Raw genomic sequence first — 17,931 nt, 5'->3', positions numbered from 1 at the left:
ATGTGGCTGGGCCTTCAACCCTCCCCAACCGACGTGTAGAGGAGTTGAGAGAAGAAGACCTTTCACGTGCTTGGATCCGTGAAAGAGAGGAATTGCTTCAACAGCTGAAGGAGAAGGACGCTCTGATTGAATTTCTCGAGCCTCGAGTGATCGACGATCCCAATGATACTTGGACTTCTCTGCTTCCTCAGTCTTCCAAATTCTGGAAGAGGAAGTATGATCGACTTGCAAAGGAGAAAGCGGATATGGAAGCAGCCTATGAGAGAGAGATCAAGAAGCTTTGTGTTTCTCGTCTTCCAGCATCCCGAGCTTCTAGGGATCCTTAGGATGTTATTTTCCTTCTCTCTTTGTAATATGATCAAAAATGTTGTACTTCTTTGTCTCGATTATATTGAATGAGATATTTTCCAGATGATAATAAATGCTTAAAAAATTCAAAATTGCAAATAATACCCTAAGGGTTCCTTGAAAATAAATAAAGCATATGCACAAGCATTTCATGCATCATTTTGCATAAGCAGGTACCTTGTTTCTGGTCTTCTTGTCTGTGGCCTAACTCTGTGTTCTTCATTTATTTTGAAGACAAGCTGACTCACCGGTATTATACTCGAGCCAATTCCGCAAGAGTTATGGATCAGCTAGAACAAGAGAACCGTGAGCTAAAAGAAGAGGTCGCCAGACTTGGCGCTTTGATGGAGCAACTCCTTGCTGCTCAGAATCAACCTGCTCAACCGCCTGTAACTCCTGTCCAGAGGACAGTTATATCAGAAGTCGTTGTTCCGACTATGCCAGCCGCCAGTGCTCATTTCGCGTCCCACACTATGCCAGCCGGGTTTCCTTGGGGTATGCCTCCGGGTTTCATGCCTGATATTCCTGCACCAACCTTTGCTCATATGCCGGCATCTAGCCCGGTCCTTGTTGCTGCTCCTCCTGTCGTGCATACCATGCCTAGGGTAGACGACACCATCTATCATTCCGAGCCGTCTGAGGGCCCATATGTTAATGAGAAGATGGAAGCTATGAACGATCAATTCCTTGAGCTGAGAAAGGAATTGAAGACCCTCAGAGGGAAATATTTGTTCGGCAGTCTGCTGCCGAGTTGTGCCTTGTTCCAGGTGTCAAGATACCGATCAAATTCAAAGTGCCTGACTTTGAAAAATATAAAGGGAACACCTGCCCTCTTGCTCATCTGGTCATGTACGCCAGGAAAATGTCTACCCAAACAGATAATGATCAGCTTCAGATCCATTATTTTCAAGACAGTCTGTCCGGTGCTGCACTCAGATGGTACATGAGTTTGGACAGTGCTAATATCCGATCCTTCAACGATCTTGGCCCTTCGTCAAGCAATATAAATACAACGTTGATATGGCTCTTGACCGTGATCAGCTCAGGGCCATGTCTCAGAAGGATAAGGAGACATTCAAGGAGTACGCCCAGAGGTGGCGAGAGCTGGCTGCTCAGATTACTCCACCGCTGGAAGAGAAAGAAATGACTAAGATCTTTTTGAAGACTCTTAGTTCTTTTTATTACGAGCGGATGGTAGCAAGTGCTCCCTCTGATTTCATCGAGATGGTGAACATGGGGATGCGTCTCGAGGAAGGTGTCCGTGAAGGACGTTTGGCCAAAGATGAGAGCTCTTCTTCTAAACGGTATGGGGCATTTAAGAAGAAGGATGGGGAGGCACATGCTGTGTAATCCCATGCTAAGCCTAGAAGACCTTCTGTTCAGAGGAAGCCTGCACGGCGCAACAACAATCAGCACCAGGTGGCTCATATAGCACCTGTCTTCAAAGACAATTCTCAGCAATATCAACACCAGCAGCAGTATCAACAGGCTCAGTATCAGCAATAGCAGCGTCCACAGCAACAGGCTTACCAGCCTCGTGGCAGTACAACCAACCAAGCTAACTTGAGTTATGATAGGAAGAAGATTAGCTTCGATCCAATTCCTATGTCATATGCAGAGCTTTATCCTTCCTTGTTGGAAAGGAAGTTGGTTAGCCCCAGGGATCCTCCTGCTATTCCTGCAAATCCTCAATGGTGGTATAAACCAGGCCAACACTGTGTTTATTATTCCGGCGCTCCGGGTTATAACATTGAGAATTGCTACCCACTGAAGACTAAAGTGCAAGATCTGATGAGATGTGGCATTCTGAGTTTTGAAGATTCAGGCCCGAATGTTACCAAGAACCCACTGCCCGCGCATGGGAAATCTGTTAATATGGTCCAGGGGTGCCCTGGAAAATATAAAGTCAAATATGTAAGCCATATTAGACAGTCGTTGGTCGAATTACATCGGTTGCTGTATCAGTACAGCCACATGGAGCATGACCACGACAAGTGCCACATCTATTCAGTGAATCGTTTGGGGTGTCGCCAAGTGCGCAGAGAACTTCAAGAATTGCTGGATGAGGGTACCATTGAGATTCTGTAGAATCGCAATGTTGATGAGGATGAGCCAGAGGTCAATGTTATATCCCATGTGTTCAAATTACCCGAGCCTGTTGTTATTCGCTATGATAGCAGCAAGCCGAAGGTCTCTCCTTCTCTAGTAATTAAGCCTGCAGGCCCTGTGCCTTATTCTTCAGACAGAGCTGTGCCATTCAGATATAACCCTGTTGCTGTAGAGGATGGGGTAGAAGTGCCTTTGCCTTCAACGTCTGTCACCAACATTGCTGATGTGAGCGGGTTGACCCGGAGTGGTCGTGTATTCTCTGCACCTCCCAAGGCTCCTGTTGTTTCTGATACTGTTGAGCATCCGGTTAGGACAGCTGTTAATATTCAGAATCTGGCACCTGTTGCCAAACCTTCCTCTGTACAAAAGACTCCTGATTCTTCTATCGGCCCTAGTGGCGTTGTGAATGAAGAATCTGATGAGATGCTGAGGCTCATCAAAAAGAGTGAGTACAATGTTGTAGACCAGCTTCTACAAACACCATCCAAAATCTCCGTGCTTTCTTTGCTGCTGAATTCAGAACCCCATAGAGAGGCTCTGCAGAAAGTCTTGGATCTGGCATATGTTGATCATGATGTCACGATTGAACAGTTTGATAGTATAGTTGCAAACATCACTGCTTGCAACACGTTGAGTTTCTGTGACGCTGATCTCCCTGAGGAGGGAAGAGACCACAACATGGCTTTACACATCTCTATGAATTGCAAATCTGATGCCATGTCCAACGTGCTGGTGGACACGGGATCATCCCTAAATGTATTGCCAAAATCTACACTCTCTAGATTGTCATATCAAGGTCCTCCCATGAGGCAGAGTGGTGTTGTTGTGAAAGCATTTGATGGGTCACGTAAGACTGTGATTGGGGAAGTTGATCTCCCAATCAAGATTGGACCAAGCGATTTCCAAGTTACCTTCCAGGTAATGGATATCCACCTATCTTATAGCTGTCTCTTAGGCAGACCATGGATTCACGAGGCTGGCGCCGTAACATCCACCCTACACCAGAAGCTGAAATTTGTCAAGAACAAGAAACTGGTTGTGGTAGGGGGAGAAAAGGCTCTCCTGGTTAGCCACTTGTCTTCTTTCTCATATATTGACGCTGAGGATGAAGTTGGAACTCCGTTCCAAGCTTTATCTATTGATGAACCAATTGAGAAGAAGTCTCCTTCATTTGCTTCCTACCGTGATGCAAAACTGGCCATTGAATGTGGCGCAGTTGCTGGTTTAGGGATGGTGATTAAGCTTGAATACAACAGATCCCGGGCTAGCATTGGCTACTGTTCTGGGGCATTCAACGAGCAAGGTTTGTTCAAGAGTGGAGGATTCATCCATGCTGATCAACCTGAGGAAGAGGCTGCTGCTATCTTGGAAGAGGATGCAAAGGATCTGAACAATTTCATCATTCCTGGTGGTGTCTGCCATAATTGGGTCGCTGTAGATGTTCATACAGTCATCCATAGATCAGAGTAATTGTTCACTTTGTTCAAAACCCTTCTCCCATGCCAAAAGGAGAAGTGATGACATTGTTGGCAGCATTTAATACAATGATGTTTTCATTCAATTAATGCATTGTTAAACATTTGTTTTTCCATTTGTTTTCACTTTTTGCTTTTGCATGAAATCAGTGATCACAAAAAACCCATAAAAACAAGAATAAAAGCAACATTTTCATCTGCATAATGATTTGCTTGTTTAAATTCTAAAGTTTTCCATTAACCAAAATCATTATGCAGGTTGATCCTAAAACCCATTGAACATAATGATCCAACGCCATCTCCCAATTTTGAATCCCCTGTATTTGAGGCAGAGGAAGATGATATTGAAGGCATTCCTGATGAGATCACCCGTCTCCTTGAGCACGAGAAGAAGATCATTCAGCCGCACCTTGAAGATCTGGAAACAGTCAACTTAGGGTCTGAGGATTGTGTTCGTATGGTGAAGATTGGGGCACTTCTTGAAGAGTCTGTCAAGAAGAGATTGATTGAGTTGCTACGAGAATATTCCGATATCTTCGCTTGGTCCTATGAAGACATGCCGGGTCTAGATACATATATTGTGCAACATTTCCTGCCGCTGAAGCCTGAGTGCGTGCCAGTGAAGCAGAAGCTCAGAAGAACTCATCCAGATATGGCAGTGAAGATCAAAGAGGAAGTTCAGAAGCAAATTGATGCGGGGTTTCTGGTGACTTCTACATATCCTCAATGGGTGGCCAATATTGTGCCTGTTCCTAAGAAGGACGGAAAAGTCCGTATGTGTGTTGATTACAGAGATTTGAATAAAGCTAGTCCGAAAGATGATTTCCCTCTACCACACATTGATATGTTGGTAGACAATACAGCTAAATTCAAAGTCTTTTCCTTTATGGACGGATTTTCCGGATATAATCAGATCAAAATGGCACCCGAAGATATGGAGAAGACAACATTCATCACACCTTGGGGAACATTCTGTTATCGAGTGATGCCCTTCGGTTTGAAGAACGCCGGAGCCACGTATCAACGAGCTATGACTACCTTGTTTCATGATATGATGCACAAGGAGATAGAGGTCTATGTTGATGATATGATTGCTAAGTCCCGAACGGAAGTTGAACATGTTGAGCATTTGTTGAAGCTTTTTCAGCGTCTGAGGAAGTTTAGACTTCGCCTGAATCCGAACAAATGTACATTTGGAGTCCGTTCCGGCAAGTTATTGGGTTTTGTAGTCAGCGAAAGAGGTATTGAAGTTGATCCTGACAAGGTCAAAGCAATACAAGAGATGCCTGCACCCAAAACTGAGAAGCAAGTCCGAGGTTTTCTTGGCCGCTTGAACTATATTTCCAGATTTATATCCCACATGACTGCCACATGTGCGCCGATATTCAAGCTCCTTCGGAAAGATCAGTCTCATGATTGGGCCGAGGATTTCCAAAAAGCTTTCGACAGTATCAAGGAATATCTGTCTGAACCTCCGATCTTGTCTCCGCCTGTAGAAGGAAGACCTCTGATCATGTATTTGACTGTTCTTGAAGACTCGATGGGTTGTGTACTCGGTCAACAAGATGAATCAGGGAAGAAACAATCTGCTACCTACTACCTCAGTAAGAAGTTTACTGATTGTGAGTCTCGATACTCCATGCTTGAGAAGACGTGCTGTGCTTTGGCTTGGGCAGCTAAGCGTTTGCGCCAGTACATGATAAATCATACAACTTGGTTGATATCCAGAATGGATCCAATTAAGTATATCTTCGAGAAGCCTGCTTTAACTGGGAGGATTGCCCGTTGGCAGATGTTATTGTCTGAGTATGATATCGAGTATCGAGCTCAGAAAGCTATCAAAGATAGTATCTTGGCTGACCATTTAGCACACCAGCCGATTGAAGATCATCAATCAGTTCAGTACGACTTCCCAGATGAGGAGATTCTGTATTTGAAAATGAAAGATTGTGATGAGCCTACACTTGATGAAGGTCCGGAACCTGGTTCCAGATGGACGATGGTGTTTGATGGCGCTGTAAATCAGTATGGAAATGGTATTGGGGCAGTAATCATTACTCCTCATGGCACGCATATTCCACTTACAGCAAGGCTAACTTTCAAATGCACGAATAATATGGCAGAGTATGAGGCCTGTATTATGGGACTAGAAGAATGTATTGATTTGAGAATCAAGCACCTTGATGTGTATGGTGATTCGGCCCTGGTTGTCAATCTGATCAAGGGTGAATGGGAGACGAATCAACCAAGTCTCATTCCGTACAGAGATTATGCAAGAAGGATTTCAACGTTCTTTACAGAAGTTGACTTTCATCACATCCCTCGAGAGGATAATCGGATGGCAGATGCTCTTGCTACGCTTGCCTCCATGATTGTTGTGAAATATTAGAATGAAGTTCCTAATATTGCCGTGATACGCTTGGATAGACCAGCTCACGTGTTTGCAGTAGAAGAAGTGAATGATTACAAGCCTTGGTATTTTGATATCAAGAATTTCCTCCAGAACCAGGTCTACCCGCCTGGGGCATCTGTGAAAGATAGGAAAACTTTGAGAAGGTTGTCAGGCAGTTTCTACCTCAGTGGTGAAGTGCTGTATAAAAGAAATTTTGACATGGTTTTGCTCAGATGCGTGGATAGACACGAAGCAAACCTGTTAATGACTGAGGTCCATGAGGGTTCATTTGGTACTCATTCCAATGGACATGCCATGGCAAGAAAGATGTTGAGAGCAGGCTACTATTGGCTGACAATGGAGTCTGACTGCTGCAAATATGTGAAGAAGTGCCACAAGTGTCAGATTTATGCGGATAAGATTCATATTCCTCTGACACTTCTAAATGTGATTTCATCACCATGGCCTTTCTCTATGTGGGGAATTAACATGATCGGCATGATTGAACCGAAAGCGTCCAATGGACACAGGTTTATTCTCGTAGCAATTGATTACTTCACCAAATAGGTTGAAGCCGCTTCGTATGCGAATGTGATCAGACAGGTGGTTGTGAAGTTTATCAAGAACCAACTGATTTGCCGTTATGGTGTGCCAGATAAGATCATTACTGATAATGGATCTAATCTGAATAATAAGATGATGGATGAGTTGTGCGCTGAATTCAAGATTGCACACCATAATTCCTCTCCTTACAGACCCAAGATGAATGGGGCTGTTGAAGCTGCTAATAAGAATATCAAGAAGATTATCCAGAAGATGACAGTTACGTACAAAGATTGGCATGAGATGCTGCCATTTGCTCTGCATGGATATCGTACATCTGTATGCACTTCAACAGGGGCAACCCCTTTCCCTCTTGTTTACGGCATGGAAGTTGTTCTCCCAGTAGAGGTGGAGATCCCATCAATGCGAGTCTTGATGGAAGCCAAGTTGACTGATGCTGAATGGATTCAGAGTCGTTATGACCAGTTGAATCTGATTGAAGAGAAGCGATTAACTGCCATGTGCCATGGTCAGTTATATCAGCAGAGAATGAAGAAAGCATTCGATAAGAAGGTCAAGCCTCGCGTGTTCCGAGAAGGTGACCTCGTGCTCAAGAAAGTCTTGTCTTTCATGCCCGATTCCAGGGGCAAGTGACTCCAAACTACGAGGGTCCATATGTTGTTAAGAGAGCCTTTTCAGGCGGAGCTTTGATGCTTACAACAATGGATGGGGAGGATTTCACTCGTCCTGTGAATTCAGATGCAATCAAGAAATACTTTGCCTAAAAAAAAAGTATATGCAAAAGAAAAACAGAATAGCTCGCTAAGTTGAAAACCCGAAAGGGCGGCTTAGGCAAAAATGAGCGTCTCGGTGGAGAACCCGCAAGGGTAATCCAGGCAAAAATTAGAGACATGGAAAAAAGTATATTTGCATCCCGCTAGATTGAGTACCTCACCCTGGGGCAATCTAGGCAAAAATTAGGGATTCGGCAAGTAACTGCATCCTGACAAGACTTTCTGTTCCGCAACTGTCTTTTCGTCAGAGATTCTCGATTCGTCGTCAACTGAAGCGTCGCATACATCGAGATTCAAATTGGTAGAGAAAGGATCATTATGTTCAATGTAGCCCTCTTCCAATATATATCACTGATTTCAAATTTGTACAGATCTATGGAGTCTTGCCATTTGCAGGCTACCATTCCATCAGATCAATTTGAGCTTTTTATCCAATTATTTGCACTCCTATTTGTTTCAATTCAACAAATGTTTTGCATGTTTTAATTGATAAAATATCATTGTTTTAAAACAAAGAATTTTTCAAAAATTTTGTTTTAAACAAAGTGGATATTTACAATGGTGAAAGGATACTCAAGAATGTCTCAGTGCTCTCCCGAGGGTGGCATGATTTCCAACAGGTAAGACATTTGTTCATATTCCTGGCTTGGTTGTATCCTCTTTCTCCTGCTTTGTTGTTGGGGTTGTTCCCCAAGCGGAGTTTGTTGGTGGGGTTGTTCCCCAGTTTAATCGCAAGCAGAGTTGTTGGTGGGGTTGTTCCCCAATATAGTCGCAAGCAGAGATGTTGTTGAAGACTTCGTTTTCTTCTCCAGCAGTAGTCTCTCCCCAGTGCAGTCGCTAGCGGAGTTGTTGTTTCTCTCCTCAGCATGGTTGCTTTCCATTTTTCCCAGCTTAGTCTGCAGAATGGTTGTTGTGGCAGTTTCTGCCTGTTGAAAACTCTCTCAATCCCCAGTAGGGTCGGTTGGTGGCTCTAGCATCCCAAAGATTGGAGTGGTTTCCTGATTTGCTTGTGATCCCAGTAGAGTGGCTTATGGCAGATTCTACTTGTGCGTCCGTCGGATGTATGTTCTCCCCGAGTAGAGTGGCGTGTTGCAGAATCTACTTGTGTGATGCTTTCTCCTTCAGTGGTTTGTTCCCTAGAAGGATAGCTAACGGCTTTCCCCAGTAGAGTTGCTTGTGCAGTTAGATTCTACTTGGATAATTCTCCTGCAGTGGGTTTGTTCCCCGGAGTTGTTTGGAGTTGCTTTTGCGGCAGTTCTTGTTTGTGCCGTGAACTTTTGTTTCTCAGTTGATACTGGGATCCCCTGTAGAATCTCGAGATTTTCTCGTTCCCCTACAGATTGGTCTTGGTGGCTGTTTGCCTGTTGCGCCTTTCTGTACCCTGGTTGGGTTGGTTGTAGATCCATCACTCAGAGATTCTGTGATATCTTTTGTTTTGCCTCCCCCAGATCTTTGCTTTTTAGCATGAGGATCTCCGCAGATTGGCTTTCAAGTTGGTTTTCCCCTGGAAGTATAGTACCGGGCGTTTGATTCCTGGGCCTGTTTGTGTTAGAATTGTCTGTTTTGTCAGCATTCATCAAACATAAATCACGCATATTCATGCATAATCATAAACATTCAGATATTCATGTTGCATTTTTTTGCCATATATCTTTTGTTTGTTGTCTCCTGCTATGGGTTTTATAGGTCTTTATAGATCTTCCCAAGCAGATGTCGGGTGTTTAAATCTCTCCAGATAGAGTCAGCCCCATAAGCAGAAAAGGTATGTCTTTTCCTTCTGTAGTTCCCCACTGAGATTATCCTCGTGGATGACGGTTTCTTCCGTGTCCTCCCAACAAATATATTGGGATGGATGTTCCTATTGAGTTATATCCTCATAGGACGAGTTTTGATTCAGTTTGTCTTTTCGGATTAATCCCGAATTGGCGTTTTTCAACTGTTCCTGTGCTTCCCTGTGGAATAAATGAATGAACTGCCCAATAACTGGCAATAATTCTTTTACCCCCAGCGGAGTTTTTTTTGGGCCTCTACCCAGTAACCGGTAGTTGTAAGTCCTATGTTCCCTCTTCTTGGCGGAATTTGTGGTTATATACCTTTTATTTCTCGGCAAGAGTGTTGGTTTTCTACCCAGTAGTCGGTAGTCGTAAATCCTGTTTGCCTGCTCTCCAGCAGTTTGTGGTTTGTTATAAACCCTATTATTGTTTCCCGTGCGGATTTGTGATTTTTCCCGTCCCCACGTGGAGTTGTTGGTTTTCTACCCAGTATTCGGTAGATATAAAACCTAATTCGTGTGTATCCCCACCAGAGTATGGCTACTACCCCGTATTCGGTAGTTTGTAAGTCCTATCTCTTTTCCCCTAGCAGAGGTAACCTTTGTGGTTCGTTCTGGTTGATGGTGGATTTTGTGCTGTTGTGGTTTTATCCCCAACAGAGTTGGTGTCTCCCTGTGGTATAAGTTGAATAAGTGCTCAATATTTGGCCTTCCTTCACCCTGTCCCCAGTGGAGTCTATGGTCTTCTACCCCGTATTCGGTAGTTGTAAATCCCATGTTTTGGTTTTTCTCCCCCATTGGAGTTTTGTACCTTGTGGTACAGTTGGATAATTGCCGGATGCTTGCAATTTTATCCCAGCTGAGTCTTTGGTTGTCTACCCAGTAGTCGGTAGTGGTAAACCTCTTGTTTCCTCAGCTAGATTCTTGGTATTCTACCCCGTATTCGGTAGTTGTAAACCCTAATTTCTCTCCTTTGCAGAGTTAACCTTGTTGTTCATCCTAACCGATGACGGTTACTCGTTGTGGTTATCTTCATTCAATATTTGATGTTGATATTCCTCCCTTTGCTTGTGGATGATTGCCGGTTGCTAGCAATTGTATCCCCAGCAAGTTGTCTTCTGGATAATTGTCGTATGCTTGCAATTTTATCCTTTGAAGTCGCCAGTGGATCCTTTCACCGTTTGCTAGTGATTTGTTTCCCGGATTATTGATTGACTCTCAATATATCCCCAGCTAGTCTTTGTGGATAATTGCTGTTTATGCGATTCATCCCCGGATCATTGATTTTTGTACCAATGCATCCTCAGCAGATCGCCTTTCATTTACCCGTTTGCTTGGTAATGATTGTTGCTCCTTTGATTGGTCATCATTATATACCTAGTTGGTATCCCGATACCTTTCTTTTCGGTCGATTTATCCTTTGTTAACCCAGTAACCGGTTGTGGATAATCTTCCATGCGAGTATGTTATCCACGTTCTGACGGTAATGGATAATATATCTCATGCACTCTTCAGTCGAAGCCTTTTATGTTTCCCTTGTCGAGTAAGATTCGTTATTTCCCTTTTGCGGAGTCGAATGTTTGTTGTTTCGGATAATTGCCGGATGCTTGCAATTTATCCCCTTTGAGTTGTCTTTCGTTTACCCGTATGCTTGGTATCGATTGTCTCTCTTTTTGGTTGGTCACCTATTATATGCCCTAACCGGTATCTCTGGTGTCTTTTGTAACACCCCGATAATAATATGATAATTATTTAAATTAAGTTAATAATATATTAATTTAATTAGATAATTGGATTATTATTATTATTATTATTTTGGAATTATTGAATTATTATTATTATTGGAATAATAATATAATTTGGAAAATATATAAGTTGGAATAAGGAAAAAGAGTTTCATTTTTTTGGAAAATAAGGTTTTCACGTGAAACTCAGAGAAACGGCTGAAAGAGGAAAAGGGCAAGAGGCAGAGCAAGAGGAAGAGGGTTGAAGAAGAGAAGAGCTTGGAGCTCAAAGATTTGCCGGATTAACTCAGGTAAGGGGGGTTTATCATCGATTAATGGGTATTATGGGATAATATGTAATGGGTAGTGATAAACCATGGATTTTGACTCTGATTTGAATGATGCATGCTGAAATTGTGAAATATTTGATGAACGAATTTGGATGATAATTGACGAAAACTCGTAGGAATTAGAGGTAGTAAGGTTAGCGATTTGGGAAGCCGAATGTGTATGATCTGTAATTGATAAAACGAACGAACATGTATGAAAATTGGACTGTAGAAGGTTGGAATTGGATAGATCTCGTAGCAGAGAAAGCCATAGCAGATCTGGGAATTCTGGGTTCTGGTCATATGCGTATGGCACTAGGCAATACGCGTATGAGATGGCTGGTACGCGTATGGATGAGGCCTTACGCGTATGAGTGAAAAAGATGATATTTTGAACGTAGATTTGTCTCTGTTGGTACGCGTATGGGAGAGTGGTACGCGTAGCATACGCGTATGAGGCAGATGATACGCGTATGGGTTGGGCGAGGAAACGCGCCATACGCGTATGGGCATAGGCAGTACGCGTATGGATTTGGTCAGGAATGGGCAATACGCGTATGGGCATAGGCAATACGCGTATGGGCAGACTTGTGGTTTCTCTGAACTGTTGTGGTGTAGTTTTTGGTTGTTTAGGCTGAGTGTTGTAACTTAGCTGATGTATGACGTAGTGGGGATTATTTCCCGTTGTTTTGAGTAGTATAGGTATTAGTAGAGTGTGCTAATACTGTGTTTGATTATGCGGCATGATATGATATGCTTTTGTGATAAAATGTGTTGATGATGTGTGATGGTATGCATGATGCTGTGAATGTATCAGTTATGTATGCATTGTGAATAGACTGTTTTATGGCTTAGAGTGTGAGCATATGTCTATTCTTGAGTTGTTGTTGTTGTTGCATTGCTAGGTGATTAGCATGCATATTGTGGCCCATTTGGGGTGGTAGCTAATTCCCATGGTGAGGAATTAGTGAGTAAATCATTTTGATTGTTGTTGATGTTTGCATGCTAGGTGATTAGCGTGCATAGCATGGCCCATTTGGGGTGGTAGCTAATTCCCATGGTGAGGAATTAGTGTGTGAGTCACTATGTCTCAAATGAGTGGGACTAGTGAGCTTGGTAGCCGTGCCTGGATTTGGATGGTGAGGTTGAACTATATGTTCACAAATAGTCAGTACCGCATGCATGGAGTCTCATTGCATAATATATGTATGGCGTATAATATGAATGGATGTATTCCAATATTAAACGTGTGTTTGTGTTGGTGTTGATTATTATGTTGAGTTGATGTGCTTTACTGAATATATGTTTGGATTAGGGTGATGAAGTGTGTTAGATTACTTAACATGACATGATATTTTATAATACTTATTATATTGATTGAGGAACTCACCCTTACAACTATTTTTCAGGTAACGAGCAATGAGTTGAGTAGAAGTTAATGCTTGGAGTCTAGTGTAGTCTCCTTAGTGGGTCGTGCTCTGATAGATGTAACATCGGGATGGGTTGTCTTAACTTGTTTTAAATGTTTTATTGTTGGTTGAGAACCATTTTACATGTAATGTTTTACATGATTGATGAAATTTATATCCGCTGTGTTTTATGCAAATGTCTATGTTTTTGAATTAATAAAAGAGCATGACCGTTATATTGTTGAATGGTGTGGAATATTGTGTGACACCCTTAAATGGCATAATTACTCTGATGTTGTATTTTGATATTTAATTAAATTATTGGGGTATTTTAGAAGGGTGTTACATTAGTGGTATCAGAGCATAGTCGGTCGAGTCGAGTCGTAATTATTCTGTTTCCCCTGTACGGGATAGGTGTTGTGTAACCCTATCAGTACTTATTGTTTTAGTTTGTTGGGTTTTCAGAATAGAGATGGCTGGAAGAGGTAGAGATGATGCTGCAATTGCTGAGGCTCTGGGTATGCTAGCTGGAGTACTTGGAGGGAATCCGAATGTGGTGGGAATGGGAGCTGCTCGTTAACTGAGTGAGCTCCAGAAGAACAATCCTCCAATGTTCAAGGGAGCATACGATCCAGATGGCGCTCAGAAGTGGTTGAAGGAGATAGAGAGGATCTTCCGAGTGACTGAGTGTGCCGATAACCAGAAGGTCAGGTTCGGTACGCATATGCTGTCAGAAGAAGCAGATGATTGGTGGGTTGCTACCCGCACTGAGTTGGAATCTGCTGGGAATGCTGAGATCACTTGGGCAGTGTTCAGAGAGAGATTCCTGAGGAAGTACTTTCCAGAGGATGTCAGAGGAATGAAGGAGATAGAGTTCTTGGAATTGAAGCAGGGTAACCGGTCTGTTACTGAGTATGCTGCTAAGTTCACAGAGCTGTCAAAGTATTACACTCCCTATAACGAGGCTACTGGGGAATTTTCAAAGTGTGTGAAGTTTGAGAACGGGTTGCGTCCCGAGATCAAGCAGGCTATTGGGTATCAACGGATCAGAGTGTTTTCTGACTTGGTTGACTGTTGCAGGATTTTCGAACAGGATTCCAAAGCCAGAGCAGAGAGCTATCAGCAAAGGGTCGATAGAAAAGGCAAGAATCAGAATGACCGTGGAAAACCGTATGCAGCTGGCAAAGGTTTCCAGAAGCAGAGTGGGATGAAGAGGCCTAGTGGGGGAGACTCTAGTGCCCCTGCTAAGTGTTATAGATGTGGTCGGGCTGGACATCGTGTCCATGAGTGTACCAGTAATGAGAAGAAGTGTTTCAAGTGTGGAAAAGGTGGTCACTTGGCTGCAGACTGCCGGTTGAAGACTGTGACTTGTTTCAACTGTGGAGAGGTGGGTCATATCAGTCCACAGTGTCCTAAACCGAAGAGAGAGAATCAGCCGGGAGGCAAGGTTTTTGCTTTATCGGGTTCTGAGACTTCTGCAGATGATCGTTTGATCCGAGGTACGTGTTATATTAATGGCTTTCCTCTTGTAGCTATTATTGACACCGGTGCTACTCATTCCTTTATATCTTTGGATTGTGCTGTGAAACTTAAGTTAGAGATATCTGAGATGCTTAGAAGTATGGTGATTGATACTCCTGCGAAGGGTTCAGTGACTACTACTTCAGTTTGCTTGAGTTGTCCTTTGAGTATTTTTGGTAGAGACTTTGGGATAGACCTTGTGTGTCTTCCACTAGTGCAGATTGATGTTATCTTGGGAATGAACTGGTTGGTGTTTAACCGAGTTTCTATCAATTGTTTTAATAAGACTGTGGTATTTCCTGAGATTGAGGAAGGAGAGAGTTTATTTCTATCAGCAAGGCAGGTGAATGAGGAAGTAGCAGATGGGGCAGAGTTGTTTATGCTGTTAGCGACTTTGGAGGCTAAAGATAAACTAGTGACTGGCGATCTAGCCGTGGTGTGTGATTTTCCAGATGTGTTTCCTGAAGAAGTGAATGAATTGCCACCAGAGCGTGAAGTTGAGTTCTCGATTGATTTGGTACCTGGTACTAGACCGATATCGATGGCTCTGTACCGTATGTCTGCTGTTGAGTTAACTGAATTGAAGAGTCAGTTGGAAGATCTGTTGGATAAGAAATTTATTCGTCCGAGTGTGTCACCGTGGGGTGCACCAGTGTTGTTGGTTAAGAAGAAAGAAGGTACTATGAGGTTGTGTGTGGACTACAGGCAACTGAATAAAGTGACGATCAAGAATCGGTATCCTTTGCCGAGGATTGATGATTTGATGGATCAATTGGTTGGTGCGAGTGTGTTCAGCAAGATAGATTTGAGATCTGGGTATCATCAGATACGTGTGAAAACCGAGGATATTCAGAAGACTGCTTTCAGAACAAGGTATGGACATTATGAGTATTCTGTAATGCCTTTTGGCGTGACTAATGCGCCTGGAGTATTTATGGAGTACATGAATAGGATTTTCCATCCGTATCTAGACAAGTTTGTTGTGGTGTTTATTGATGATATTTTGGTGTATTCGAAATCTGAAGAAGAGCATGCTGAGCATTTGAGAGTGGTTTTAGGAGTTCTGCGAGAAAGGAAGTTATTTGCTAAACTATCCAAGTGTGAATTTTGGCTAGAAGAGATGAGTTTTCTTGGTCATGTGATTTCAAGAGGTGGTGTTGCTGTTGATCCTTCTAAGATAGAAGCGGTATGTAAGTGCGAAGCTCCGAAGTCAGTTTCTGAGATAAGGAGTTTTCTTGGACTTGCAGGTTATTATAGGAAATTCATTGAGGGATTCTCTAAGTTGGCGTTACCGTTGACGATGTTGACTAGAAAGGAACAAGCGTTTGTTTGGGATTCAAAATGTGAAGAAGGTTTCCAAGAGTTAAAGAGAAGGTTGACTACTGCTCCTATTCTGATATTACCGAGTTCGTCGGAACCATTTGAGGTTTACTGTGATGCTTCATTGTTGGGTTTGGGTGGTGTGTTGATGCAGAATAAGCAGGTTATAGCTTATGCTTCGAGACAACTGAGGGTTCATGAGAGGAACTATTCGACACATGATTTAGAGTTAGCAGCTGTGGTATTTGTTCTGAAGTTGTGGAGGCATTATTTGTACGGGTCGAGATTTGAGGTTTTCAGTGACCATAAAAGTTTAAAGTATTTGTTCGATCAGAAAGAACTGAATATGAGACAGAGGAGATGGTTAGAATTTCTGAAGGATTATGACTTTGGTTTGAATTACCATCCGGGTAAAGCAAATGTAGTGGCTGATGCATTGAGTCGGAAATCATTGCATATGTCTATGTTAATGGTTAAGGAATTGGATTTAATTGAGCAGTTTAGAGACTTGAGTTTGGTGTGTGAAAGTACTCACAATAGTGTTAAATTGGGAATGTTGAAGTTAACAAGTGGTATTCTGGATGAGATCAGAGAGGGTCAGAAATCCGATGTGTTTTTGGTTGATAAGTTGACTTTAGTGAATCAAGGCCAAGGTGGTGAATTCAGAGTTGATGAGAATGGCGTTTTGAAATTTGGTAATCGGGTGTGTATTCCGGATGTTACCGAACTTAAGAAGAGTATTCTTGAAGAAGGACATCGTAGTGGCTTGAGTATTCATCCTGGAGCTACGAAGATGTATCATAATTTGAAAAAGTTATTCTGGTGGCCGGGAATGAAAAGAGAAATTGCGAGTTTTGTTTATTCTTGTTTGACTTGTCAGAAGTCAAAGATTGAGCATCAGAAGCCGTCTGGGCTAATGCAACCGTTGGCTATTCCAGAGTGGAAGTGGGATAGTATCAGTATGGATTTTGTGTCTGGTTTGCCGAGGACAAATAAGAATTTTGAAGCTATTTGGGTGATTGTTGATAGATTGACGAAATCGGCTCATTTCATTCCGATCAGAATGGATTATCCGTTAGAGAGACTAGCCGAGTTGTATATTGAGAAGATTGTAAGTTTGCATGGTATTCCGTCGAGTATTGTTTCGGACAGAGATCCTAGATTTACATCGAAGTTCTGGGAAGGTTTGCAGAAGGCTTTGGGAACTAAGCTGAGATTGAGTTCTGCATATCATCCGCAGACTGATGGTCAGACTGAGAGGACGATTCAGTCACTGGAGGATCTTTTGAGGGCTTGTGTTTTGGAAAAGGGAGGTGTTTGGGATTGTTATTTACCTTTGATTGAGTTTACCTACAACAATAGTTTTCATTCGAGCATTGGTATGGCACCGTTTGAAGCTTTGTATGGTAGGAGATGTCGGACACCTTTATGTTGGTATGAGTCCGGTGAGAGTGTTGTGGTTGGACCGGAGATTGTTCAACAGACTACGGAAAAGATTAAGATGATTCAGGAGAAGATGAGGATTGCTCAGAGTCGTCAGAAGAGTTATCACGACAAGAGGAGGAAGTCACTTGAGTTCCAAGAGGGAGATCATGTGTTTCTTCGTGTTACTCCGATAACTGGTGTTGGTCGAGCTTTGAAGTCGAAGAAGTTGACACCTCGATTTATTGGTCCTTATCAGATTTTGGAGAGGATAGGAGAGGTAGCCTATCGTATCGCTTTACCGCCGTCGCTTGCGAATTTGCATGAGGTTTTTCATGTGTCTCAGTTGAGGAGGTACATCCATGATCCGTCGCATGTAGTCTAAATAGATGATGTACAGGTGAGAGATAACCTGACTGTTGAAACATCACCTATGAGGATCGAGGATCGAGAGTTGAAGCAGTTGCGGGGTAAAGAGATTGCCTTGGTGAAGGTAGCTTGGGGAGGACCAGCAGGTGGCAATGTGACTTGGGAACTTGAGAGTCAGATGAAGGAGTCTTATCCGGAATTATTCGCTTGAGGTATGTTTTCGAGGACGAAAACTCTTTTAGTGGGGGAGAGTTGTAACACCCCGATAATAATATGATAATTATTTAAATTAAGTTAATAATATATTAATTTAATTAGATAATTGGATTATTATTATTATTATTATTTTGAAATTATTGAATTATTATTATTATTGGAATAATAATATAATTTGGAAAATATATA

The sequence above is a fragment of the Lathyrus oleraceus genome, chromosome 2, assembly GCF_024323335.1.
Source record: "Lathyrus oleraceus cultivar Zhongwan6 chromosome 2, CAAS_Psat_ZW6_1.0, whole genome shotgun sequence".
Classification (NCBI taxonomy): domain Eukaryota; kingdom Viridiplantae; phylum Streptophyta; class Magnoliopsida; order Fabales; family Fabaceae; genus Lathyrus; species Lathyrus oleraceus.
The sequence above is the reverse complement of the archived record's forward strand: the minus strand, read 5'-3'. Positions refer to the sequence as shown.